This window comes from Oncorhynchus mykiss, chromosome 10 (genome assembly GCF_057628025.1).
Source record: "Oncorhynchus mykiss isolate SJ-2025 chromosome 10, ASM5762802v1, whole genome shotgun sequence".
In the NCBI taxonomy this organism is placed as follows: Eukaryota; Metazoa; Chordata; class Actinopteri; order Salmoniformes; family Salmonidae; genus Oncorhynchus; species Oncorhynchus mykiss.
The window spans coordinates 30,240,565-30,267,364 of record NC_143031.1 but is presented as its reverse complement, the minus strand read 5'-3'; the positions used below and the strand labels follow the sequence as shown (position 1 = coordinate 30,267,364).

The 26,800-nt window shown below is 41.4% G+C and overlaps 1 protein-coding gene and 1 pseudogene across 7 annotated transcripts in view; one reads left to right on the top strand and one right to left on the bottom strand.

The window, feature by feature from the left end:
- The window catches only part of LOC110533631 (nuclear receptor corepressor 1), a 121,053-nt gene extending 117,342 nt beyond the window's left edge, over positions 1 to 3,711 (bottom strand). For all 7 annotated transcript variants that reach the window (XM_090186320.1, XM_090186321.1, XM_090186324.1 and 4 more), the window contains exon 1: positions 3,413 to 3,711. The gene's annotated coding sequence lies outside the window, so the exon portion shown is untranslated. The remainder of the gene's footprint in view (positions 1 to 3,412) is intronic.
- A 520-nt stretch (positions 3,712 to 4,231) lies between these two features.
- Positions 4,232 to 25,855, top strand: LOC149979986 (N-acetylglucosaminyl-phosphatidylinositol de-N-acetylase-like; annotated as a pseudogene).
- The last annotated feature ends 945 nt before the right edge of the window (positions 25,856 to 26,800 follow it).

The window sequence follows — 26,800 nt, the reverse complement described above, 5'->3', positions numbered from 1 at the left end:
ATCGGTATTGGCCCGATGTCTAGTTTAACACCAATGTGAAAAACCGACATCAAAACTGACGTGCATACCTATATAACGTAGGTACATGATGCCACATAAAATTTTGCGCTACACCTGAAAAAAAGCATTCCTAACCTAGCCCACAATGTCTGCTGTGTGGATCGAGCAGTCATTTGAAAGAGGAAGAACATATCAGCAAGACAACTCAAAGGCGAAATCCATTAACACCAAGATAAAGGAATTCATTGCCCTTGACAATCAACCGTTCTCTGTCGTTTGTGATGTTGGCTTTCACCAACTGGTCGAGCACCGGTACACACAACCAAGTGAGCTATTTTTCAGAGACACAGTTCTATTATAGAATGTTGTGTGTTCTGAATTTGCACGTGCAAGCCAAGCGCCACCACTACTATCAGTAGCACTGTCAAAGCTGTACAAAAAGTCTGCAAACAAGCAAACACCGCCACGAACGACGCGTTTACAATACCACGTTGGTAATAAAGCATTATTTGTTCGACCGCAACTTCTGGGGTAGCTAGCTAGCTTTAGCTTGGTACCTAGCTAGCACCAATACAACCAGTCTGAAAACAATGACCAGTAGAAACTGCAGTCATTTTCCCTATTCTTAGCAATGATTTAGGAATCCTTGTGAGTAAGTAATAGCTAGGTAGCCACTTGCCAGTAGTTCGCCTATTGAAATTGAACTCCCGTTCATGAAAAAAAACTAGCTAACCAGCTACTTAACCCTGGTGCCCAAAGCTAACGTTATAAGCAGCCAGATAGCTTAATCTGGCTAGTGAGGCTCGACCTGACCGGGTTGTGTTGTGTAGCTAGCCACAATAAGGATTAGGAAAAATAGTGGAATTTGCGGTTTCCCTTCAAAATAATTGTATGTCATTGACAGTGATCAAATCATAGCTTATTGGTCACGTGCGCCGAATACAACAGGTACACCTTACAGTGAAATGCTTACTTACAGGCTCTAACCAACAGTGCAAAAAAAGGTGTTAGGTAAGTAAAGAAATAAAAACAGTAAAAAGACAGGCTATATACAGTAGCGAGGCTACATACAGACACCGGTTAGTCAGGCTGATTGAGGTAGTATGTACATGTAGATATGGTTAAAGTGACTATGCATATATGATGAACAGAGAGTAGCAGTAGCGTAAAAGAGGGGTTGGCAGGTGGTGGGTGGCAGGACACAATGCAGATAGCCCAGTTAGCCAATGTGCGGGAGCACTGGTTGGTCGGCCCAATTGAGGTAGTATGTATATGAATGTATAGTTAAAGTGACTATGCATATATGATAAACAGAGAGTAGCAGCAGTGTAAAAAGAGGGTTGGGGGGGGGGTACACAATGCAAATAGTCTGGGTAGCCATTTGATTACCTGTTCAGGAGTCTTATGGATTGGGGGTAAAAACTGCTGAGAAGTATTTTTGTCCCCTGAACAAGGCAGTTAACCCACCGTTCCTAGGCCGTCATCGAAAATAAGAATGTGTTCTTAACTGACCTGCCTAGTTAAATAAAGATTAAATAAAAGGTGTTAAAAAAAACATTTTTTTAAATAAAATCCAAATCGGCCAAATCGGTGTCCAAAAATACTGATTTCCGATTGTTATGAAAACTTGAAATCGGCCCTAATTAATCGGCCATTCCGATTAATCGGTCGACCTCTAATCACTACAGTGCAGGGCTCTGCCAGAACTGCTTACGTTGAAGGTCCCGATCTTCCCATATTTTCAGAGTTACACTAACGCAAGTGAAATCCTGTACAGAGCAATGTTTGAGAAGGAAAGCCTGAATGTCGATCTGATGAACACTTCGTCATATTAAAATCAAGGATTTGTATTAAAAAAATACGTCTGCTGCAGGGGTGCCATCCAGACAGATATGGCGATGACAAGAATGCCAGGAATACCAAACAAGGCACATTTTTGTCTGTCAGACAAATCATGAACGGCTATGCATCTACAACGCCATGCTGCAAAAAAAAAAAACACAAGCATGTTGAGTGGAAGAAAATCTCCACAGTTGCTCTCCAAATCTCTGCAGTTGCCTTTGAGTTTTTACTTCAAAATGCTTAAAACAATAAGATGGCATAAAATGCTGCTGAAACTCTATCCACATTCATACCTGGAATGAAACTATACACAACACCTAGCCTAAAAAAAAAATCTGGTCCTCTAATTTTACTGATTGTAAACTATATCTGATACAGTTTGGATAGAGGCTACAGAAAACAAATTGCGCCGACCACAAGCACAAACAAGGCCCCAGTGTGTTTCTCATGCTTGTTCTGCATGCCTACAAGGACAGCACAATAATTGTCTTCCGTCAGGAATGTAACAGTTATAAAATATAAGGCAATGCAACATCACAAACACCAGTTAAAGTATTGAATGAGTCTCTTCCTCATTAATATAATGTAACAAAGTAAAATCAATGAGGACATATTAGAGGAGACGAAACAGGTGAAGTGTGCACTTTGTAAATAAACGGGATGATTGGAGTCTGCATCTTTAGGCCAGCTGACAGTGAACTTGTTTACATTCTCCTCAGTAGTGAGTTTCTCATCAACACAGAACATAATATCTAATATGACTCTTATCTTTTAATACCAGTTTGTTGACAGGCAGGACCAGATGTTGAATTATAGCTGCAACGACAAAACCTACTGTTGATGCTGAATAAATAACAATCACATATTGCAACAAACCACACTAAGATCATATTAGCGCAATTTATTGACTAACCATGGATGGTGTCTCCATGAAAGATGCAGATGGTTACTTTTCGGTTTGTTGATGATGTTGGTTATACAGACGTTTACAATAATAGCTACTTAGCTACTTGGCCTACATAACATGATTACTTAGCTACATAGTTTGCAGATACTGCTGTATGGAGCGAACCTTTTTACATAAGGTGAAATCAATTAATAGTTATTATTGTCTAAACGTATACAGCTGCAAACATCAATAGCAACTTGACAAATGTAATGCTCGTTGCAGTCTACACCTTCCTCTGGTGTTTGCCTTGTTGGCTTGTATGCTAACTGGGTAAGCTAACTAGCTTACAATATCAATTGCTTGTTGCTGAATTAAAGTAGATGTAGGTTTATTTTTAGTTTAAAAATCAACGAATTAGCATTAATCTCCCATAAATGTGGAAATACAACATACTTGAACTTATAAAGTACATGAAAACATCGGATGCTGCGAAACGACAGTGTTGTTTGCTACAATTACTCACTTTGAATTCTCAAGCAAGCCGCCATCTTGCAAAGGGAAATTTGCAGCCTCGATATATTACGCTAAAGTGGCTAACATGCTAGCTAAACGCAACCCAAAGTTCTGCTCTATTCTGAAAACATGTAACTTCTGTGCACATATGAAGAGATAGACACTCACCTCACATTCGGGGAAAAAGTACCGTGTAAGAAGTAAATGTGTTCTTGTTGGGTTTAAAGGGCTGATGCTTTGTAAACCCGCTGTTGACGGACAGTAGACGGGTCGTAGCAGACAAGAACGCTGCACCACATTTGTCTGTCGATGTCCTGGCAGGATTGTAGAAATTGTTACATAGAAAAAAAATACAGTACTTTCATGGTGTACATTTGCATATTTTCTCAGTGCTTACTCTGTGTGTTAAAGATGGATTAAAACAGTGATTAAACATTAAGTCAACGTTGTCTAAACTACGCGATTTTAAATATATATTTTTATTTGATATACCAAAGAGGATAATGTTGTGTAACGTTAAAACCATCCCCATAGACGAACTAAAGATCAATTGTCTTCCGCCTGACACAAAACATGCTTGTTGATCGTGATTTTTGATTTATCCAAAACGAAAATATAAGTAATAATGTGTCCACAGTTTAGATAAATAAAAATACATGTCTTGAATAATACAAATGATCGGTTGGTCGTTTACCTAACCTTCCCCTTTCTACAGAAACGGGGAAACTTTCAGATGCCTAACTAACATTATAATTAGAACATTTCTGATTTTCATATCAACGGGATATTCGTTGACTTATGCCAATTTTCGGTGTTTTGTAATTAGATATTGTATATGGTCGTGGGTTCAAATGTTATGTTGCGTTCCAGAAACAGGAAATGTAGCAAAGTAACTTATTTTAGGCGGAACCTTTGATAAATAAGACTGAAAATACGGAATGTTTATAAGAACGGCCCCCCAAAAAAAGCATGTTTTATTTGTAATTTTCGTAGTACCTTTATCCTTGTTTGGATAAAATGCATTTACGATCAGCAGAATTCAGGAAAGTCACGTAAACAATTGTTTCAATTTGTTATGTAGAGACAAGCAGTTCAACTCATCTGAAACAAGCGATTTGTCTGGCGATGTTCGAGCACTCTTTAACTGCCTATCCAGATGATGACTGCATGTTCTTTGTACCAACAATTTTAAGACTCGAGGAACTAAATGCCTCTTCATTTGTGTATCTCAAGGTGGGTTTACAATAGAACCTCGTTTTGATTGGTCCTTTGAGCAGCCTATGTATTCCTGAACCAGAATTTGGCTTTACAGGAGACGTTGAAATGGCGAATCTCCATTAAGCCCAGGAAGCAGCCTTTCAACAGCTTTTCAAACTTAATGTCAAAATACGGTAGTTACTCACGAAAAATTGACTTTCGATTTACTAACTATCGTAATTTACTGCCGACACGGCCGGTATGTACTTCTAAAAAAGGTCTAAATAAAAATGTACAAGCAACCAAATAAATGACTATTTTCCACCTCTAATGAATCGCTCAGGTCCCAAGGATCCCGGATAGCATTAACCTTCATGCCATGCATAGGTCGGAAGGCTACAGCAAATGTTTCGGTGCATGTAATTGTGTTATGTTTTATGTCGTTATGTAGCAATGCTTTAAATGACAACATATAAAGTAATTACTTTTCTCCAAATAATTACTACAATCAATGTGTACAGCGTCGAGAAGAGCTTCCAGGCAGCTGTGCGGTATTGGTAATACCAGCCTCCAGAGTCATTATGCACGATTGCAAGTAAATTGTCTGTCAGCGAAGCTAGCAAGTAAGCAATCTTCAGAACAATTATCATTTTGCAGGAGAACATACTGGCCAATCAGCCCCACACATTCCTTTTAAAAACACCTATTGATGGGTCTTACGCCAGTTTGGTGCTTCTTGGTTGTACCAGTAGAAATGATGCCCTTATAATTTATTTAATTTACCTACATAACAAAAATTTATTAAATGCATATACACTACCCATGTTGTGCTTGGGATCCAGGTTTAGAAAGTAGTCTGCTATTTTAAATAAGAAGTGCCTGCTTAGCATACATTTGTGGTTAAGTAACCTTGTCAGAACAGTCAACCGATGGTCAATTTATTAAGCCTAACAAATAATGTGATTTTTGAAATTGGGCAGGAGACTGGGGATCTGTACGTTAGTGTGCGTTAGTACGTACGTTAGTTGCACACAATATCTCAGTCAACACTGGCCTAATTTTGACAAAACATTGATGAATGAGGCATCTTGCCATATAGATCTGGCATTTACAAAATTACACAGATTGGCCAGATGGTGGCGCTATACCATGAAATTGAAAATACTGACTTTGAAGGGTCACGCCACTCACCCCGTTTGACCTAAAGCAGGGGTGGGCAATTCCAGTCCTCGAGGGCCTGATTGGTGTCAGTTTTGCCCCAACCCCAGCTAACACACCTGATTCCAATAATCACCTAATCATGATCTTCAGTTTAGAATGCAATTTCAAATCAAACTTTATTTGTCACATGCGCCAAAAACAAGTGTAGACTCTACCGTGAAATGCTTACTTACAAGCCGTTAACCAACAGTCCAGTTCAAAAATAAGAAAATATTTATCAAGTAGAATGAAATAAAAAGTAATAATAAAAAGTAACCCAATAAGAATAACGAGGCTATATACAAAGGGCTAGTTGAGGTAATCTGTACATGTAGGTGGGACGCAGTGACTATGCATAGGTAACAAACAAACAGCGAGTAGCAGCAGTGTACAAAAGGGAGGGGATCAATTGTAAATTGTTTGGTGTTGATTTTATGAATTGTTGAGCAGTCTTATGACTTGGGGGTAGAAGCTGTTGAGGAGCCTTTTGGTCCTAGACTTGACGCTCCGGTACTGCTTGCCGTGCGGTAGCAGAGAAAACAGTCTATAACTTGGGTGACTGGAGTCTGACAATTTTATGGGCTTTCCTCTGACACCGCTTATTATATAGGTCCTGGATGGCAGGATGCTTGGGCTGTTCGCACTACCCTCTGTAGTGCCTTACAGCCAGATGCTCAGCAGTTGCCAGGTGGTGATGCAACCAGTCAGGATGCTCTCGATGGTGCAGCTGTAGAACCCTTTGAGGATCTGGGGACCCATGCCAAATCTTTTCAGTCTCCTGAGGGAGAAAAGGTTTTGTCGTGCCCTCTTCACTACCATCTTGGTATGTTTGGATCATGATAGTTCTTTGGTGATGTGGACACCAAGGAACTTGAAACTCTCTACCTGCTCCACTACAGCCCCGTCGATGTTAATGGGGGCCGCTTTTTCCAGTAATCCACGATCAGCTCCTTAGTCTTGCTCACATTGAGGAAGAGGTTGGTTGTCCTGGCACCACATTGCCAGTTTTGACCTCCTCCCTGTAGGCCATCTCAGCGTTGTCGGTGATCGGGCATACCACTGTTGTGTCAGTCAGCAAACTTGATGATGGCGTTGGAGTCGTGTTTGGCCACGCAGTCATGGGTAAATAGGGAATACAGGAGGGGACTAAGTACACAGCCCTGAGGGGCCCCAGTGTTAAGGATCAGCGTGGCAGACGTGTTGTTGCCTACTCTTACCACCTGGAGGCGGCCCGTCAGGAAGTCCAGGAACCAGTTGCAGAGGGAGGTGTTTAGTCCCAGAGTCCTTAGCTTAGTGATGAGCTTTGTGGGCACTATGGTGTTGAACGCTAAGCTTTAGTCAATGAACAGCATTCTCACATAGGTGTTCCTTTTGTCCAGGTGAGAAAGGGCAGTTTGGAATGCAATAGAGATTGCGTCATCTGTGGATCTGTTGGGGCAGTATGAGAATTGGAGTGGGTCTAAGGTGTCCGGGAGGATGCTTTTGATGTGAGCCATGACCAACCTTTCAAAGCACTTCATGGCTACTGACTATGGTCTGCTTGAAACATGTAGGTATTACCGACTCAGTCAGGGAGAGGTTGAAAATGTCAGTGAAGGCCTCCCGGGTGGCGCAGTGGTCTAGGGCACTGCATCGCAGCGCTAGCTTTGCCACCAGAGACACAATTGGCCTAGCATCGTCCGGGTTAGGGAGGGTTTGGCCGGAAGGATATCCTTGTCTCATCGCGCACTAGCGACTCCTGTGGTGTGCCGGGCTTGGTGCACGCTAACCAGATCGCCAGGTGCACGGTGTTTCCTCCAACACGTTGGTGCGGCTGGCTTCCGGGTTGGATGCACGCTGTGTTAAGAAGCAGTGCGGTTGGGTTGTGTTTCGGAGGACGCATGGCTTTCGACCTTCGTCTCTCCCGAGCCCGTACGGGAGTTGTAGCGATAAGACAAGATACCACGAAAAGGGGGTAAAATTACAAATTATATTTTTTTTTAAATGTCAGTGAAGACACTTGACAGTTGGTCCACGCATGCTTTGAGTACACATCCTGGTAATCCGTCTGGCCCAGCAGCTTTGTGAATGTTGACCTGTTTAAAGGTTTTGTTCACATCGGCTACCGAGAGCGTTATCACACAGTCATCCAAAACATCTAGTGAAAAACACTTCAAATGCTACACTTCTGGTATCAAATGACTGATCTGCACAAAATTTGATGTGGCATCAATGGACAAAGATTAAAACACGTTATTTTCCAGACAAGTACCTAAAACATAATGGCAGCTATTGACCACTAAACATTCACGGGGGCGTGGTCTGGCACAAATACACATACAGTGCTTTTGTAAAGTATTCAGACCCCTTGACTTTTTCCACAATTTGTTACGTTACTGTCTAATTCTAAAAATGATAAAATAGTTTTACAATCTACACGCAGTAACCCATAATGACAAAGCAAAAACAGTTTTATACATTTTTTTGCACCTTTTATTAAAAATATAAATTATATTTACCTAGGTATTCAGACCCTTTACTCAGTACTTTGTTGAAGTATTCTTGGGTATGACGCTACAAGCTTGGCACCTTTTATTTGGGGAGTTTCTCACATTTTTCTCTGCAGATCCTCTCAAGCTCTGTCAGGTTAGATGGGGAGCATTGCTGCACAGCTATTTTCAGGTCTCCAGAAATGTTAGATCGGGTTCAAATCCGTGCTGAGGGTCGTTGTCCTGTTGGAAGGTGAACCTTCGCCCCAGTCTGAGGTCCTGAGTGCTCTGGAACAGGTTTTCATCAAGGATCTCTCTGTACTTTGCTTCGTTCATCTTTCCCTCAATCCTGACTAGTCTCCCAGTCCATGCCGCTGAAAAACATCCCCACGGTCTAATGCTGCCACCACCATTTATTTTTATTTGATCTTTATTTAACCAGTTGGCCAGTTGAGAACAAGTTCTCATTTACAACTGCGACCTGGCCAAGATAAAGCAAAGCATTGCGACACAAACAACAATACAGAGTTAACAAACATACAGTCAATAACACAATCGAAAAATAGGTATACAGTGTAGAGGTCGACCGATTTATGATTTTTCAACGCCGATACCGATTATTGGAGGACCAAAAAAGCCGATACCGATTAATCGGCCGATTTAATAATAAATAAATAACAATTTAAATGTATTTGTAATAATGATTAATAACAATTACAACAATACTGAATTAACACTTATTTTAACTTAATATAATACATCAATAAAATAAATTTAGCCTCAAGTAGATAATGAAGCATGTTCAATTTGGTTTAAATAATGCAAAAACAAAGTGTTGGAGGAGAACGTAAAAGTGCAATATGTGCTATGTAAGAAAGCTAATGTTTCAGTTCTTTGCTCAGAACATGAGAACATATGAAAGCTGGTGGTTCCTTTTAACATGAGTCTTCAATATTCCCAGGTAAGAAGTTTTAGGTTGTAGTTATTATAGGACTATTTCCCTCTATACCATTTGTATTTCATTAACCTTTGACTATTGGATGTTCTTATAGGCACTTTAGTATTGCCAGTGTAACAGTATAGCTTTCGTCCCTCTCCTCGCTCCTCCCTGGGCTCGAACCAGCAACACAACGACAACAGCCACCACATCGAAGCAGCGTTACCCATGCAGAACAACCACCCCAAGACTCAGAGCGAGTGAAGTTTGAAACGCTGTTAGCACACGCTAACTAGCCAGCCATTTCACTTGGTCACACCAGCCTCATCTCGGGAGTTGATAGGTTTGAAGTCATAAACAGCGCAATGCTTGACGCACAACGAAGACCTGCTGGCAAAACGCAGCGACTTCTTCTGCCTACCACCGCTCAGTCAGATACTTAGATACTTGTATGCTCCGTCAGATTATATGCAACACAGGACACGCTAGATAATATCTAGTAATATCATCAACCATGTGTAGTTAACTAGTGATTATGATTGATTATTTTTTATAAGATAAGTTTAATGCTAGCTAGCAACTTACCTTGGCTTACTGCATTTGCGTAACAGGCAGTCTCCTTGTGGAGTGCAATGAGAGAGAGGCAGGTCGTTATTGCGTTGGACCAGTTAACTGTAAAGTTGCAAGATTGGATCCCCCGAGCTGACAAGGCAGTTAACCCACCGTTCCCAGGCCGTCATTGAAAATAAGAATGTGTTCTTAACTGACTTGCCTAGTTAAATAAAGATTAAAAAATGTGTAAAAAACAAAATCGGCAAATCGCCGCACAAAAATACATAACGATTGTTATGAAAACTTGAAATCGGCCCTAATTAATCGGCCATTCCGATTAATCGGTCGACCTCTAATACAGTGTGTGCAAATGAAGTAAGGAGGTAAGGCAATAAATAGGCCAATAGTGGCGAAGTAATTACAATTTAGCAATTTACACTGGAGTGATATATGTGCAGATGAGGATGTGCAAGTAGAAATACTGGTGTGCAAAAGAGCAGAAAAACAGAAACATGGGGATGAGGTAGGTAGTTGGTTGGATGGGCTATTTACAAATGGGCTGTGTACAGCTGCAGCGATCGGTAAGCTGCTCTGACAGCTGACGCCCAAAGTTAGTGAGGGTGATAAGTCTCCAACTTCAGTGATTTTTGCAATTTGTTCCAGTCATTGGCAGCAGAGAACTGGAAGGAAAGGCGGCCAAAGCAGGTGTTGGCTTTGGGGATGACCAGTGAAATATACCTGCTATAGCGCGTGCTATGGTGACCAGTGAGCTGAGATAAGAAGGAGCTATACCTAGCAAAGATTTATAGATGACCTGGAGCCAGTGCGTTTGGCGACGAATATGTAGCAAGGACCAGCCAACGAGAGCATACAGGTTGCAGTGGTGGGTAGTATATGGGGCTTTGGTGACAAAATGGATGGCACTGTGATAGACTGCATCTAATTTGCTGAGTAGAGTGTTGGAGGCTAATTTGTAAATAACATCACCAAAGTCAAGGATCTGTAGGATAGTCAGTTTTAAGGGGGTAAGATTGGCAGCATGAGTGAAGAAGGCTTTGTTGTGAAATCAGAAGCCGATTCTAGATTTAACTTTGGATTGGAGATTCTTAATGTGAGTCTAGAAGGAGAGTTTACAGTCTAGCCAGACACCTAGGTATTTATAGTTGTCCACATATTCTAAGTCAGAACCGTCCAGAGTAGTGATGCTAGTCAGGCGGGTGCGGCCAGCGATCGGTTGAAGAGCATACATTTCGTTTTACTAGCATTTAAGAGCAGTTGGAGGCCACGGAAGGAGTGTTGGAGGTTTATTAACACAGTGTCCAAAGAAGGGACAGATGTGTACAGAATGGTGTCGTCTGCGAAGAGGTTGATCAATGAGTCACCTGCAGCAAGAGCGCCCAAGAATTGAACCCTGTGGCACCCCCATAGAGACTGCCAGAGGTCCAGACAACAGGCCCTCCGATTTGACACACTGTACTCTATCTGAGAAGTAGTTAGTGAACCAGGCGAGGCGGTCATTTGAGAAACCAAGGCTGTTGAACCTGCCGATTTTAAGAATGCGGTGATTGACAGAGTCGAAAGACTTGGCAAGGTCGATGAAGACGGCTGCACAGTACTGTGTTTTATCGATGCCGGTTATATCGTTTAGGACCTTGAGCGTGGCTGAGGTGCACCTGTGACCAGCTCGTAAACCAGATTGCGTAGCGGAGAAGGTATTGTGGGTTTCAAAATGGTAAGTGATCTGTTGTTCACTTGGCTTGCGAAGACTTTAGAAAGGCAGGGAAGGATGGATATAGGATATATATATGGATACCTGTAACCGTTTGGGTCTATCGCTACAGTCCCTGCGGTTTGCTTCACCGTAGGGATGGTGCCAGGTTTCCTCCACATGTCACGCTTGGCATTCTGGCCAAAGAGTTCAATCTTTGTTTCATCAGACCAGAGAATCTTGTTTCTCATGGTCTGAGTCCTTTAGGTAGCTTTTGACAAACTCCAAGCGGGCTGGGATGTGCCTGTTACTGAGGAGTGGCTTCCATCTGGCCACTACCATAATGGCTTGATTTTTGGAGTGCTGTGGAGATGGTTGTCCTTCTGGAAGGTTCTCCCATCTCCACAGAGGAACTCTGGAGCTTTGTCAGAGTGACTATTGGGTTCTTGGTCGCCTCCCTGACCAAGGCCCTCTTCCCCGATTGCTCAGTTTAGCCGGGCGGCAAGCTCTAGGAAGAGTCTTGGTGATTCCAAACCCCTTCTATTTAAGAATGATGGAGGCCACTGTTTTCTTGAACCTTCAACGTTGCAGACATTGTTTGGTACATTTCTCCAGATCTGTGCCTTGACACAATCCTGTCTTGGAGCTCTACAGACAATTCCTTTCAATCTCATGGCTTGGTTTTTTCTCTGACATGCACTGTCAACTGTGGAACCTTATATAGACAGGTTGCGGGCTGTTGCGGTGACCATACTACCGTCACACTGGTGGTCACGAGTCATGAAGGCAAGTCAAATTCCACGTGACCACTTAGACACAATAATTAGGCTTCTCCAAGCTCTGATGCTGTTGTTGGTCAATTGTAGCCTGCCAAACTTGCCCTACTACCTGGTACTCAGCACTATATTGTCCCTCTCACTCTGACATCAGTGCAAATGTAATCAAACATCTAATCAAACACTTCATGAGAGCCCATGTACTCATGTTGTACAACATTTCTTTAGGCTATGCACTTGCACGAGAAAACAGAGTGATGGCCTCTATTAAAAATAGGCTAGGCCTAATATATACAGTGGGGCAGAAAAGTATTTAGTCAGCCACCAATTGTGCAAGTTCTCCCACTTAAAAAGATGAGGCCTGTAATTTTCATCATAGGTACACTTCAACTATGACAGACAAAATGAGGGAAAAAATCCAGAAAATCACATCGTAGGATTTTTGATGAATTTATTTGCAAATTATGGTGGAAAATAAGTATTTGGTCACCTACAAACAAGCAAGATTTCTGGCTCTCACAGACCTGTAACTTCTTTTTTAAGAGGCTCCTCTGTCCTCCACCTGTATTAATGGCACCTGTTTGAACTTGTTATCAGTATAAAAGACACCTGTCCACAACCTCAAACAGTCACACTCCAAACTCCACTATGGCCAAGACCAAAGAGCTGTCAAAGGACACCAGAAACAAAATTGTAGACCTGTACCAGGCTGGGAAGACTGAATCTGCAATAGGTAAGGGGCAGAAAAGTATTTAGTCAGCCACCAATTGTGCAAGTTCTCCCACTTAAAAAGATGAGGCCTGTAATTTTCATCATAGGTACACTTCAACTATGACAGACAAAATGAGGGGGAAGAAAATCCAGAAAATCACATTGTAGGATTTTTTTAATGAATTTATTTGCAAATTATGGTGGAAAATAAGTATTTGCTCACCAACAAACAAGCAAGATTTCTGGCTCTCACAGACCTGTAACTTCTTCTTTAAGAGGCCCCTCTGTCCTCCACTCGTTACCTGTATTAATGGCACCTGTTTGAACTTGTTATCAGTATAAAAGACACCTGTCCACAACCTCAAACAGTCACACTCCAAACTCCACTATGGCCAAGACCAAAGAGCTATCAAAGGACACCAGGAACAAAATTGTAGACCTGCACCAGGCTGGGAAGACTGAATCTGCAATAGGTAAGCAGCTTGGTTTGAAGAAATCAACTGTGGGAGCAATTATTAGGAAATGGAAGACATACAAGACCACTGATAATCTCCCTCGATCTGGGGCTCCACGCAAGATCTCACCCCGTGGGGTCAAAATGATAACAAGAACGGACCTAGTGAATGACCTGCAGAGAGCTGGGACCAAAGTAACAAAGCCTACCATCAGTAACACACTTCGCCGCCAGGGACTCAAATCCTGCAGTGCCAGACGTGTCCCCCTGCTTAAACCAGTACATGTCCAGGCCCGTCTGAAGTTTGCTAGAGAGCATTTGGATGATCCAGAAGAAGATTGGGAGAATGTCATATGGTCAGATGAAACCAAAATATAACTTTTTGGTAAAAACTCAACTCGTCGTGTTTGGAGGACAAAGAATGCTGAGTTGCATCCAAAGAACACCATACCTACTGTGAAGCATGAGGGTGGAAACATCATGCTTTGGGGCTGTTTTTCTGCAAAGGGACCAGGACGACTGATCCGTGTAAAGGAAAGAATGAATGGGGCCATGTATCGTGAGATTTTGAGTGAAAACCTCCTTCCATCAGCAAGGGCATTGAAGATGAAACGTGGCTTGGTCTTTCAGCATGACAATGATCCCAAACACACCGCCCGGGCAACGAAGGAGTGGCTTCGTAAGAAGCATTTCAAGGACCTGGAGTGGCCAAGCCAGTCTCCAGATCTCAACCCCATAGAAAATCTTTGGAGGGAGTTGAAAGTCTGTGTTGCCCAGCAACAGCCCCAAAACATCACTGCTCGAGAGGAGATCTGCATGGAGGAATGGGCCAAAATACCAGCAACAGTGTGTGAAAACCTTGTGAAGACTTTTGAAAACGTTTGACCTCTGTCATTGCCAACAAGGGGTATATAACAAAGTATTGAGATAAACTTTTGTTATTGACCAAATACTTATTTTCCACCATAATTTGCAAATAAATTCATTAAAAAATCCTACAATGTGATTTTCTGGATTTGTTTCCTCATTTTGTCTGTCATAGTTGAAGTGTACCTATGATGAAAATTACAGGCCTCTCTCATCTTTTTAAGTGGGAGAACTTGCACAATTGGTGGCTGACTAAATACTTTTTTGCCCCACTGTATTTATCTACTTTCCTAATATTAAGCACATTGCTTATCTTTACAACAGATGTATAGCCTACCTGGCTGGCATAAAAATGAACAGTCAGGTAGGGCAAACGCGTCCTCCATTCGCTATAAGTGCATAGATTTCATGTATTTTTGCCCCTGTTATGTAATATAGTATATGTAAAGACAAGATTATATCAAGAATAGTCTGATGGCTGATACTATTAACCTATCACTTGTGAATGATGCCCAGCATAAGGCAAGAAACAATGCCTCTTTTGTGACTTTTTAGAATCATAGTCGCACACCTCACGCCCATAAACCGCTAAAGTGGCCAAATAGCTTGTTAAAATTAAGCACATTAATCTGCTTCGCAAGGGGTGTAGAGCGCAACTGGCATACATAAGCAGCGAGTGAGTTTCAAGTTTGGGGAAGATAATTTTCACCATAAAAATCCACCTTTTTATAATAAAAGCATTACCTGCATAAGCGCATTTGCTGTCACCTTTTGATAATTGTGTTTTCCCGCTAATGGAACATTTGCGCTTATAGCCTACTGCCATGTGTGCATTGCTGCGCTTATAATGTGAAGAAATAGCCTAATAGTTTAGAATGTTTAGCTTAAAATGTTGATAATCTGTTTTGTCAGCCAAGTTTTTTTAATGCTAGTGGTTGTATTAATTTGGGATCTATCCTATCCCCTACTGTCCCAGACTGTTTAGAATATTAATTTCTTGCACAGAATAGGACAACTTTTGTACTATGGGGTATATAAGATTAACATAGGCTAGTGCTTTTCTGTTCGTTAGGCCTACTATTTTTTGGGGCTGACAAAGTAAATGTGGACAGTGCTTCCAATATCTTCACTATGCACCTCGGATTTGGATAAGGACACACAGAGTCACTTGTAGCCTGTGAGAAAGACCTGATCACGTGATTGAGAGCAATATGAGTAAGAGGTGTTCGTGGCGCGCGGGACTCGGGAAGAAGGGCACAACGCTGCCACTGGCCGCAGAAGGCATGGATTTTTTAAGGATGCGTTACGGCCACACAAAGGGGATGCGGCCATGAAATTCTAGGCATTATGAAGTGCTTGTCAAATTGTGAATGCGAGACTGACGATGTTTGTACAGCCTGTGCAAAAAACAAAGCCGAGCTCATTCCTTTCAAGCAACTTTTTCGCACCATGCAGCCTTAAAATGTTTAAAACATCGACAACGTTTGTAGAACTAAAGTTTCATTAATAACTCTAAATGAAGCATATAGGAGTACCTATTTCTTTGTTAACTGCTCTACACAGAATAGCCACGTGCGCACTCCCTCAAATCGTTTGGAGAAACTATCCCTTCTATTTATATTATTCAGCTTAGTTCAATTGTATTCTTCATACTATAAAATATTACTACGGAATTCTAAGCAAATATTGGCTGCTAAATGAACTAGTGTAGCCCACAGCCATTTGGCATGGCCAGATCAGGACCTAACATAATGACAACTCAGAAGAGTATGTTATTCTGTTCTTCTGAAATATTCTGTTCTTCTGACTACATTGCCTTCATATCATGCTAATTTAGACCTGTCTAAAATAAATAATGGATTTATTCTGAATGTGTAGGCTTTATGACATGGATTTACTAGACTTTTTAAAATGTAAAGGTCTGCATCAGTGGCTTGAAGGCTCTGTGTGGAAGCCTAGCGATGCTAAATGTGTATGTTAATTGGCTGTAAATTACCGTGAGAATGACAGTTATTTGCTTGACAATCACCTGCTGATTAAATTTCGTGACCGCTCTAGGCGTGTGCCTTTCCAAATCGTGTCCGATCAATTGAATTTAACACAGGTGGACTCCAATCAAGTTGTAGACATATCTCAAGGGTGATTAATGAAAACAGGATGCACCTGAGCTCAATTTCGAGTCTCATAGCAAAGAGTCTGAAATACTTATGTAAATAGGCTATTTCTTTTATTTTCTATAAATTTGCTAAAATGCCTACACCTGTTTTCGCTTTGTCATTATGGGATATTGTGTGTAGATTGAGGATTTTTTAAAATCCATTTTAGAATAAGGCTGTAACGTAACATTTTCTGGTTTTTGAAAGAAAAACAGATTTTCTGTCCATTTAAAATAACATCAGATTGATCAGAAATAGTGTGTAGACATTGTTAATGTTGTAAATGACTATTGTAGCTGGAAATGGCAGATTTGTTATGGAATATCTACATAGGGGTACAGAGGCCCATTATCAGCAACCATCACGCCTGTGTTCCAATGGCACATTGTTAGCTAATCCAAATTTATCATTTTAAAAGGCCAATTGATCATTAGAAAACCCTTTTGCAATTATGTTAGCACAGCTGAAAACTGTTCTTCTGATTTAAAGAAGCAATAAAACTGGCCTTGTTTAGACTAGTTGAGTATCTGTAGCGTCAGCATTTGTTGTTTTGTTTACAGGCTCAAAATGGCCAGAAACAAAGAACTTTCTTCTGAAACTCGTCAGTCCATCCTTGTTCTGAGAAATGAAGGCTATTCCATGCGAGAAATTGCCAAGAAACTGAAGATCTCGTACAACGCTGTGTACTACTCCCTTCACAGAACAGTGCAAACAGGCTCTAACCAGAATAGAAAGAGGAGTGGGAGGCCCCGGTGCACAACTGAGCAAGAGGACAAGTACATTAGTGTTGAGTTGGAGAAACAGAGGCCTCACAAGTCCTCAACTGGCAGCTTCATTAAATAGTACCCGCAAAACACCAGTCTCAACATCAGCAGTGAGGAGGTGACTCCGGGATGCTGGCCATCTAGGCAGAGTTGCAAAGAAAAATCCATATCTCAGACTGGCCAATAAAAATAAAAGATTAAGATGGGCAAAAGAACACAGACACTGGACAGAGCAACTCTGCGTAGAATGCCAGCATCCCGGAGTCGCCTCTTCACTGTTGAGACTGGTGTTTTGCGGGTACTATTTACCTTGTCCCAACTGAACTGATTTGATCAAACACATTAAGAAGGAAAGAAATTCCACAAATGAACTTTTAGAAGGCACACCTGTTAATGGAAATGCATTCCAGGTGACTACCTCATGAAGCTGGTTGAGAGTGTGCAAAGCTGTCATCAAGACAAAGGGTGGCTACTTCGAAGAATATGAAATATATTTTGTTTGAACACTTTTGGTTAGTATATGATTGCATATGTGTTATTTCATAGTGTTGTCTTCACTAATATTCTACAATGTAGAATGTAGAATTATTCTACAATGTAGAATAATACAAATATAGAAAAACCCTTGAATGAGTAGGTGTGTCCAAACTTTTGACTGCTGGAGTGTGTACAGTTGAAGTCGGAAGTTTACGTGCACTTAGGTTGGAGGCATTAAAACTTGTTTTTCAACCACTCCACAAATTTCTTGTTAACAAACTTTTGTTTTGGCAAGTTGGTTAGAACATCTACTTTGTGCATGACACAATACATATTTCCAACAATTGTTTACAGACAGATTATTTCCCTTATAATTCACTGTATTACAATTCCAGTGGGTCAGAAGTTTACATACACTAAGTTGACTGTGCCTTTAAACAGCTTGGAAAATTCCAGAAAATGATGCCATGGCTTTAGAAGCTTCTGCTAGGCTAATTTACATCATTTGAATCATGTTACCAAACATGATAATAATAGGCCTGGATTACGGTAGGCAGCTAATTGGTAAATTCCACTTTCCACCCTTGCGTTACCTTGGAAGGTCACTGTCTCTGCGCTCGTCGCCTGTGAGTGAGACAACGGCAGCTAGCCAATGGGAGCGTAGTAGAACGCCCTTCTGAATAACGGGCCGTGGTTTTGGTTTAATTGTGTTGGGAAAAAGAAAGGCGCATGTTGGCCAGTGACACAAAATCCCAGGCTGTAACACAACAAAATGAAGAAAAAGTCAAGGGTGTGAATACTTTCTGAAGGCACTGAAGTTCATCAAAACGTTTAAAAATCAGGCATTAGCAAAAATATTATTTAGACCTGTCTAAAATAAAAAATATTATTTAGACCTGTCTAAAATAAAAAATGTTATTTAAAAATATTATCATGTGATGCAAACATATCCTAAGTGAAGCATGCTGTTCCTTTCTCTAATTTGATCTTCTATCTATCGCTCTCTTGTCAGACAGTGTTCTGCCTCTCTTTTAAACAGTCAGTCAGTCCAAATGAGGCTGTACTGGTGGCTGGCTGGCTCCTCGTTCTCATCAGACCTTAATGCCCGCTGAATAGGACAGCTGTGTTGACAGTCTCTGTGCAGGGCCCCAGTGCATCATGGGGCATGGCCTTTGTGATCAGCCCTGATCTGAGCATGCTCCACTGCCGCTCCACTTGCACTGGCGTGTCCTCTGTTCATCCTGTCCACTCCCTGCACAACATGAGAGGGAGAGAACTTGTCGGTCGCCGCATTGGCATGGAACAGACTACTGAAGTCTTCCCTCTGGCTGACTACAGCAGCAACTTCATAGATGCATCCCAAATGGCACCCTATTCCAAATACTGTGCACTAAATTTGACAAGATGCCTATGGTCATTGGTGCACTATATATGGAATGGGGAGCCATTTGAGATGCATCCCACCTCACTGCTTTATAACTTCTGCAGAGGTGACTAACTTCAGTGGCCCCATCACAGCCTCATTTGGACCTGAGCGTCTCTCCATAAATTCAAATACGTCATGTGTTTATGTTGATCTTTCCACTGCACCAAGTAGATACAGTATTTGCTAAGGAAGATGACCCGGATAGTTCAGTAGGATATAAGTGTCCTAGCCAACTTGTTGTTTTGGTATCCAGTAAGAGTAAAGAGAGTGCGGGGGGGGGGGGGGGATCGATGATTGCAAAGTTAAATAAACCATACAGCTATGTGCATGGGCTACTTTTACCAATTTCCCCCCAAAAAATGTTTAAAGCACATTTACCTGAAAAACATTGCAAATGCAAAGTTTGTTAACACAATGACGATTTGTGCCGTTTGTGCAGTCATTCTGTTACCAAACTTTGCTCTTTTAAGTTAGTGTTTTTGTCAAATGTTCTGTGGAAATTGTTAAAAGTAGTCCTTGTGCGTAGTTGTATGGTTTGTTTAACTTTGCAATCATTGGTTTTTGTTTGACATACATTTTAGAGTATTAAATCTCTGTCTCAGTGTCATTCTCTTACCATGGAATTTCCCCAGAGTAAAGATTTTTCTGTCTGGTTGAAACGCTTCATCGTCTCAAGGGTACCCCTGGCCATTTTGGATGGGGGAAATAAAGTGACAAGGAGCTCAGCTTATAGTAAATAATGTGTGTATGTATTGAGAGGAAGCTGTGTTTTTGCATCGTAGCTTTTATCTGACTGAACAATATTTGCTACAGTTGTTTTTTTTTTTAGGTTAAATACATGTGGGCCTATTAGGGTACAAATAAAACATTGTAGAAATATTCAAAGTAAAATCACAGCCTATCATCCCCTCTGTAAAAGATAACATTTAACAAAACACATTGCGTAACAGTCAATTTAGACTACACTAGACTTCCCATCAATATTGCAGTGATTTCTTTTATATAAGACATTTTGTGTGCCATATAAGGTCAGTGTGCCGTGAAGGAGTCAACCATCCAGTGGTGGGTTTCAGCATTGTCCCAGCATGCCCTATAAACCTGACAGTGGGGATAGCAGCTCGAACTTGCCTGGCTGTTTCCTAGGCCTCTGGCTGACCCATTTGACCAGACTAAACAAGCCAGTGCCCTCTAGTCTACTGGGCCAATGTTCAACCACTCCATCCAGATGCTTGCAAGCAGGAGGGGGACTAGGGAAGGGGAGGGGGAGGTTACTTTAGGGCGTTTGGCACTGTTGCCATAGAACAGCCAACAGTCACTCCGCATCCAGCTTGAAGAAAGGTCAGGTAGATCATCTGTCTTTTGTTAATTTTTCGTTTTTTATTATCCTTGACCTCTTGCTTAGCTACGGTTGCCTGGGTAAAAACTGAATCTTACTTCTTTTTTTACAGGCTTGTGGAAGAACAGGAAGGTTAATTTGCATTTCAATGCAACATTTTACAACAAATAGACAATAGCTGTGAAGGGTATGTGAGGATTAAAACTGATGATGTGTTTTAGTGTTATTTGCAAGCCTTGTTATTGGAGATGTGGTTGTGAAGCCGAACATTATTGTTCGACGTTTCACGCCTTTGCAACCAGAGGAAATGTCAAAATGTAAAATGTGTCAAAAATTTTCCACATTGTGCCTCCATGCATACTAACCTAATAGCCATGTATTAATGCTTTGGACCAAAGTCCAAAACATAAGACAACATGGAACATATAACCATAATCATCATAATGATGTAGGAGTGCAGACTACTTCAAACCCACAATACTCCCCATGTCCCCCAGCCCTCTGCATCCAGCCCCCATCCCTGTGACACAGCAACTCTAAGGCCTGACCCCCATAGCACGGGCAGGCATTTGATTTGTGTCCTGATCCATCAGCCCCTCCACAGGAACAATTGTCCAGCCCCATTGTGAAGAACCAAGGGGAGGTGGGACAACCTCTTTTCACCCTCTACCCAATCAGCTCTGCCCCCCATCCTCATTTCAAAATGTACAAGACATCAGGTCATTGCTGTCTGTCCAGTGTCTACCCTTTCTTTCTCGACACAACCGCCCTCTTGCTCTCTCTCTCTCATATGGTTCCCCGAGGTTGAGCTGTGGTTGTGTTCTTTAACCAAGTACGTCCAATGTCATCATGCGTTCTATTAGCCCTGTGCATCCATTTTGCACCAGTCAAACCTCCTATTCTTGTGGTTCATATCAACATATTGCTAGCAGAGAAATGGCTAACCAGAGAGCGAGAGAGAGAAACTGTACTGCCTCCTCCTGCCTTGTTTTCATCTGAACTGCGTCGACCCGAGTGTGTCGGAATCATTCTTGACATGCTCCACTGCCTCTCTCTCTTTTTAATGTTTGATGTCTCTGGAGGGAGAGCGAGGCAGGAGAGAGGAATGAAAGACTACATGAGCGCAAGAGAGAGAATTAATGGGAGTGAGAGCGAGGGAAAGTGTGCAAGAGAGAGAGAGGGAGGGGGGAAGCTGTGAGAGTGATCAACATTTAGCCAATGAGTGACCCCCCATAGATAGATGGTGTGTTGAGTGATCAGGTTGTCTGATGGACAGACTTGGGTAGCTCAGGAAATTGTGAGATTCAGACCTGGGTCCAAATAGTTGTTGAAATCTTTCAAATACGATGACTGCTTGATTGATTCTGCCTTGAGATGGGTGGGTTTGCACTTTTTGGGTCTATTCCATTGGTTCCATTGTGTCAGGCAGGGCCCATGCATCCCAAAAATCTGAATGTGCATTAAGTATGTAAGGAAGGATGGGGGGTGGTCAGAAATATGGGTTAGGCCTCACATCTGCAAATTGGAGAATTTTAGCAATTTCCTGACACCTGAAACAGCTTTTTCCTGCAATCTGAGCCATAATCATAATGCTTAATTCTATGTAAGATTTTTGTTTTTTTAAGAAACAAAATATGCTTCTCTGTAAAGATCTGGATAAGAGATTGAAAGGAATGTGAGTCTTATTCAGTACATTTAGTAATTGCTTGCTTCTCTAAAGTCTACCAATCTTGCCACTTGTCATCTCACACCAAACTGTGCATGTACAGGCCATCAAATCAAAGGCACTCCTTCAATATAAAGTTGTTGTTTTTTTACAAAAATGAAAATATGTCAGTTTGTCACTCACGTGGTTAGAGTAATATGTTCAACTACTTACTACAATGGCCCAAATCTAGCTTGTGCCTTTTAGATTTTGAGAAAATCAACTAAGAATTTTTCACTTCTCATTGAGGTCTTAAACCCCCGCCTGGTTTTGCAAGCGTTCCCGGAAGTCTTGCGATGTTACGTGTCTGGGTTTAGAAATTCTATGGCTCAATGAAGCACATCTAAAGTATTTGAAAAGGGTTGAATACTATTTGAACCCAGTGCTGTGTATGTGATGTAGCTATTATGGTATTTCTTCTCGCTGGGCAGTAGTTTCAGATAATAGGATGCTAAGGCTAGTCTAGCTAACACCTAAAACTCTGTCCTCCTGACTTCAGAGTCTGGAATGACTCTATGATGTTGTCGGCACAATGTGTCGACAATAATGGGGGCTGTGCTTTTACTGTTTGGTTCGCCTCTGTGTCTTTATCACTCAAACACCCAGCCACACACAGCCCCCAAGCGCCGGCCGTTTAAATTACAATGGTTGAATTTTCAAATCCAAACAACGAGAGGTCTCAACCCCTGAGAAAAAAATTACATTTCAGAGAACCAATCAAACCTGTTGCACAATTACTGAGTAAATATTGCATTAACAAACAGCCTCCTTTCCAGACCACTGTGGTCAAAGCTCTCCGTGCGCTGTGAGTCACGTCGGTTGCGTCAGCCAGGATATGCTAAGGCTCCACTGACCCCTAACCTCACAGCCACAATATACCCTGGCTGGCATAAATCTAATCAAACAAAATGTATTTGTCACATGCGTTGAATACAACAGGTGTAGGTAGACCTTACCGGGAAATGCTGACTTCCAAGCCCTTAACCAACAATGCAGTTTAAGAAAGAGTTAAGAAAATATTTACCAAATAAACGAAAGTAAAAAAAATAATTAAAAGTAACACAATAAAATTACAATAACGAGACTATATACAGGGGTACCGGTACCAAGTCAATGTGCGGGGGTACCGGTTAATCAATGTAATTTGAACATGTAGGTAGGGGTAAGTGAAATGTGAAAGAACACATTTTCTAGTGTGTGAATATTCTGCATAGTAAGAAGTTGGCTACATTTGGTAAATCCAGCGGTGTGGTTCAGTGGCAAAAACAAACTTTTAATTCTAAAACTGGGCCACCATTTTGTTAAATTGTTGTTTTGGTTTGTTGGTGTGCTGCAGTATTCTAGTCAGGGAGAGAAGGGCCTGCATAGGCCTCTGTTAATACTGCATATGTCCCAAATGGCACCCTATTCCCTATATAATGCACTACTTTCATTTGTCATTTAGCAGATGCTCTTATCCAGAGCGACTTAGTGAGTGAGTGAGTGCATACATTTTCAAATTTGTTCGTACTTTCAACCAGAGCCCCAGTGTAACTCGTAACATTTTCCCCTCTTCATCTTTCGGAGATCTGCCAGACGATCCCAATGTAGAATGGAGCATCTCAATGGCCTCCTCTCTAATCCTGAAGCACATCAGAGCACACTCCATCAACCTGGTATGATGACCAACTCATCACTGAATCACACTATTATTTCTCATCCTGAAAAATGCTAGAAAATTTGTGCAGACTGTTGTGTGTATCGGTTTTTGCACCACATTTTTCTGATCATTGTCAATAGTGCTTTGTATCTGCGTATGTCTCTCACAGGCTTCCCAAGATCCAATAATGAAATGAAAGAGGGCCATGTCTTTCTTTCTTGGTATTAACCCCACATTACACGTAAATTAGCATAATTCCAGATTGGTTTGTGCTGTCTGTCTGGTCAACTTCTATAGTCATTGTCATGCAAAATAATGGCAATGAGCATAGGAGTTGGCAAGACGGCCAAACTGATCTGGGACTTGGCTACATGTAAACATCTCTCAGGAACAACATGGCTGCCGTCTGCAGCAACAGAATGTGGTTGTGGTGCTGGTTGGAGCTCGGGTCATTGTTGGCATGTTTACTCGTTACAGGACATTTACCAAAAGGAATTTGGGAATTGAGATCTTAACAAAAAATATGTCTGTACTCAACCATTAGTATTCTGACAAAAGCTGAATGCAGTCTTTCACAGATAGATAAATAAATAAGCATGAGAGGGCACAGCAGGATGCTAGCAGTTTCACTTAAGAACCAAGCATCTCAGTGTAGGCTATCCCACTGATCTGTGTTTTTTTTTTTTCAATCAAAGACAAAAATCTATTAGATGGTTATTTCTTCCCCATCCTGTTAAGGATAATGCACAAAAATGAACTAGATCATAAAAGAGACTACAGAAATATCATATTTCACTTTTCCCATAATATAACCTATTCATCCTATTGTTTTACTGCTGTTAGAGTGTTTAGCATGTTAAGTCCAAGCCTAGAATAAGCAAAGAATGAGCAGATATCCACCTCTCTCCCCTCTTGGAAGCCATTGTTATTATCTGTTTGCTTTGACAACAACAAATATTTCTAGAAACTGGTGTTTATATGTGTAATTATATATATTTTTCTCTTCCAAGTAGGGCTGGGCATTGCCAGGAACCTCACAATACGAAATTATCACGACCCTAGGTGCCGATGCGATATGTATTGCGATTCTATACTGTGATTTTATTGCGATTCGATGTTCCAAACATATTACTCACCATATGTCTTCTGCAGAGGGACAAGAGAGAGCCATGAGAAAACGAGTTTTAATCAGTCATGGAAATAAAAGTGCTGAAAACGATGGAGAACAAGCTCTGAATAAAAAATGCTGGAGTTTTGGTGCAGCTACACCAAACTAGCACAAGTTATATTGTGATATAGTCAAAAATGATACAGTACGATATCATCAAAAATAATATCTATGTAACTGTATGATTCTCATCTGTGTGCTCGTTGTTCTCACCAGGGTCTTGACCTGACTGCAGTTTAGCGCTGTCAGGTTAACCGATTTCAGTGTGCAAATGCTCAACTTCGATGGCCACTGGCACGCTGGAGAAGTGTGCTCTTTATGGATGAATCCCAGTTTCAACTGTACTAGGTAGATGGCAGACAGCATGTATGGCGACGTGTGGGCAAGCGGTTTGCTGATGTCATCGTTGTGAACAGAGTGTCCCATAGTGGCAGTGGGGCATTTTATCAATGGCAATTTGAATGCACAGAGATACCGTGATGAGATCCTGAGGCCCATTGTCTTGCCATTCATCCGCCACAATCACCTCATGTTTCAGCATGATAATGCACGATCTGTACACAATTTGTACAACAGAGTGCTCCAGTTCTCGCCAATATCCAGCAACTTTGCACAGCCATTGAAGAGGAGTGGGACAACATTCCACAGGCTACAATCAACAGCTTGATCAACTCTATGCAAAGGAGATGTGTCGCGCTGCATGAGGCAAATGATGGTCACACCAGATGCTGACTGGTTTTCTGATCCAACCACCCTACTTTTTTTGTGACCAACAGATACAGAAATTATTAAATAGTTGACAAACCATGTTTGTAGATTAGGCCTTAATGAATTTAACTCAGTAATGTCTTTGAAATTGTTGCAAGTTAGGTTTAATATTTTTGTTCAATGTATTTATTTTGCATATAGCCTACATTTCACATTGATATTTAATAGCTATCTTATGTTATGGCATAAAGTATCTTCAAATGTACACTTTTGTTGTTTCAGGTGCTGACCTTCGATGGAAGAGGAGTGGCCATAGCAATCACACTGCCATCTACAAGGCTATCAGGTACGAACTAGACTAGACTATGTCCTTAAAACACTGTCCGTCATTGTAAGGCGGACCTGTGTGTGTCCTTTAGATTTAATTGTATGTTAATAGTGTGTTTTTGATCCGTTTGTGGCAAGCACATGCTGTCCCAAGGGAAGTACTCTAGGAAACACATATTGTCCACAGATCCAGGACCTATGCCAGGAACCAGCCCTGTAGGCTACATTCCTAGACTCCATAATTATAAAGCATACACACACCACATGCTAAACATCTCGGCACACATTAACCTCCCTCCCCCCACCCCCATATAAACACACACACACATACAAAAACACATTTTTGCATAGTTGAGAGGTCGACCAAACCCACACTCCACCGCTGAATCTGCAGATGGCCCTGCTCTCAGAAACCCACATAAAATCACTTCCTAACGAGAGTAGGGAGGAGAACTAGCGAATGAGAGAGGAGAACTGGAGAGGACACCAATCCAACAGTTGCATCAAACTATTGTGAAATGAAATTAAGAATGTTTGGTCGTGTCATAGTCTCCCGTGATGATAAACTAATAGATGTTAAAAATGTAGTAGCTGGCCAGCGCGCACAGGAGATTTGGTTTTGGGTTCCCTCAGGAATTATTGTGATGTGTACGTAGCTACATTACAGTACAGTAAGGTTTACACAGTGAGTAAAGAAAACACTGAAATAGTATGATATGTTACATTTGGTATGGTTATATAAGATAGATGATTACTTAAGGCAAGGTCAGGGTGAATGGGTGGGTGTATAACGTGAATGTCTAGCAACCCAAAGGTAACGTTAGCCACCTAGGTAGAATTCGTAACACATCATACATTTAGCAAATTCGTAACATATTGTACTCTGCAAATTCGTAACATATAATACGAAATTCATAAATGAATACATGCCATGTGATTTACGTACATAATAATATGAAATGCTCCGAGACCAGGTTGTT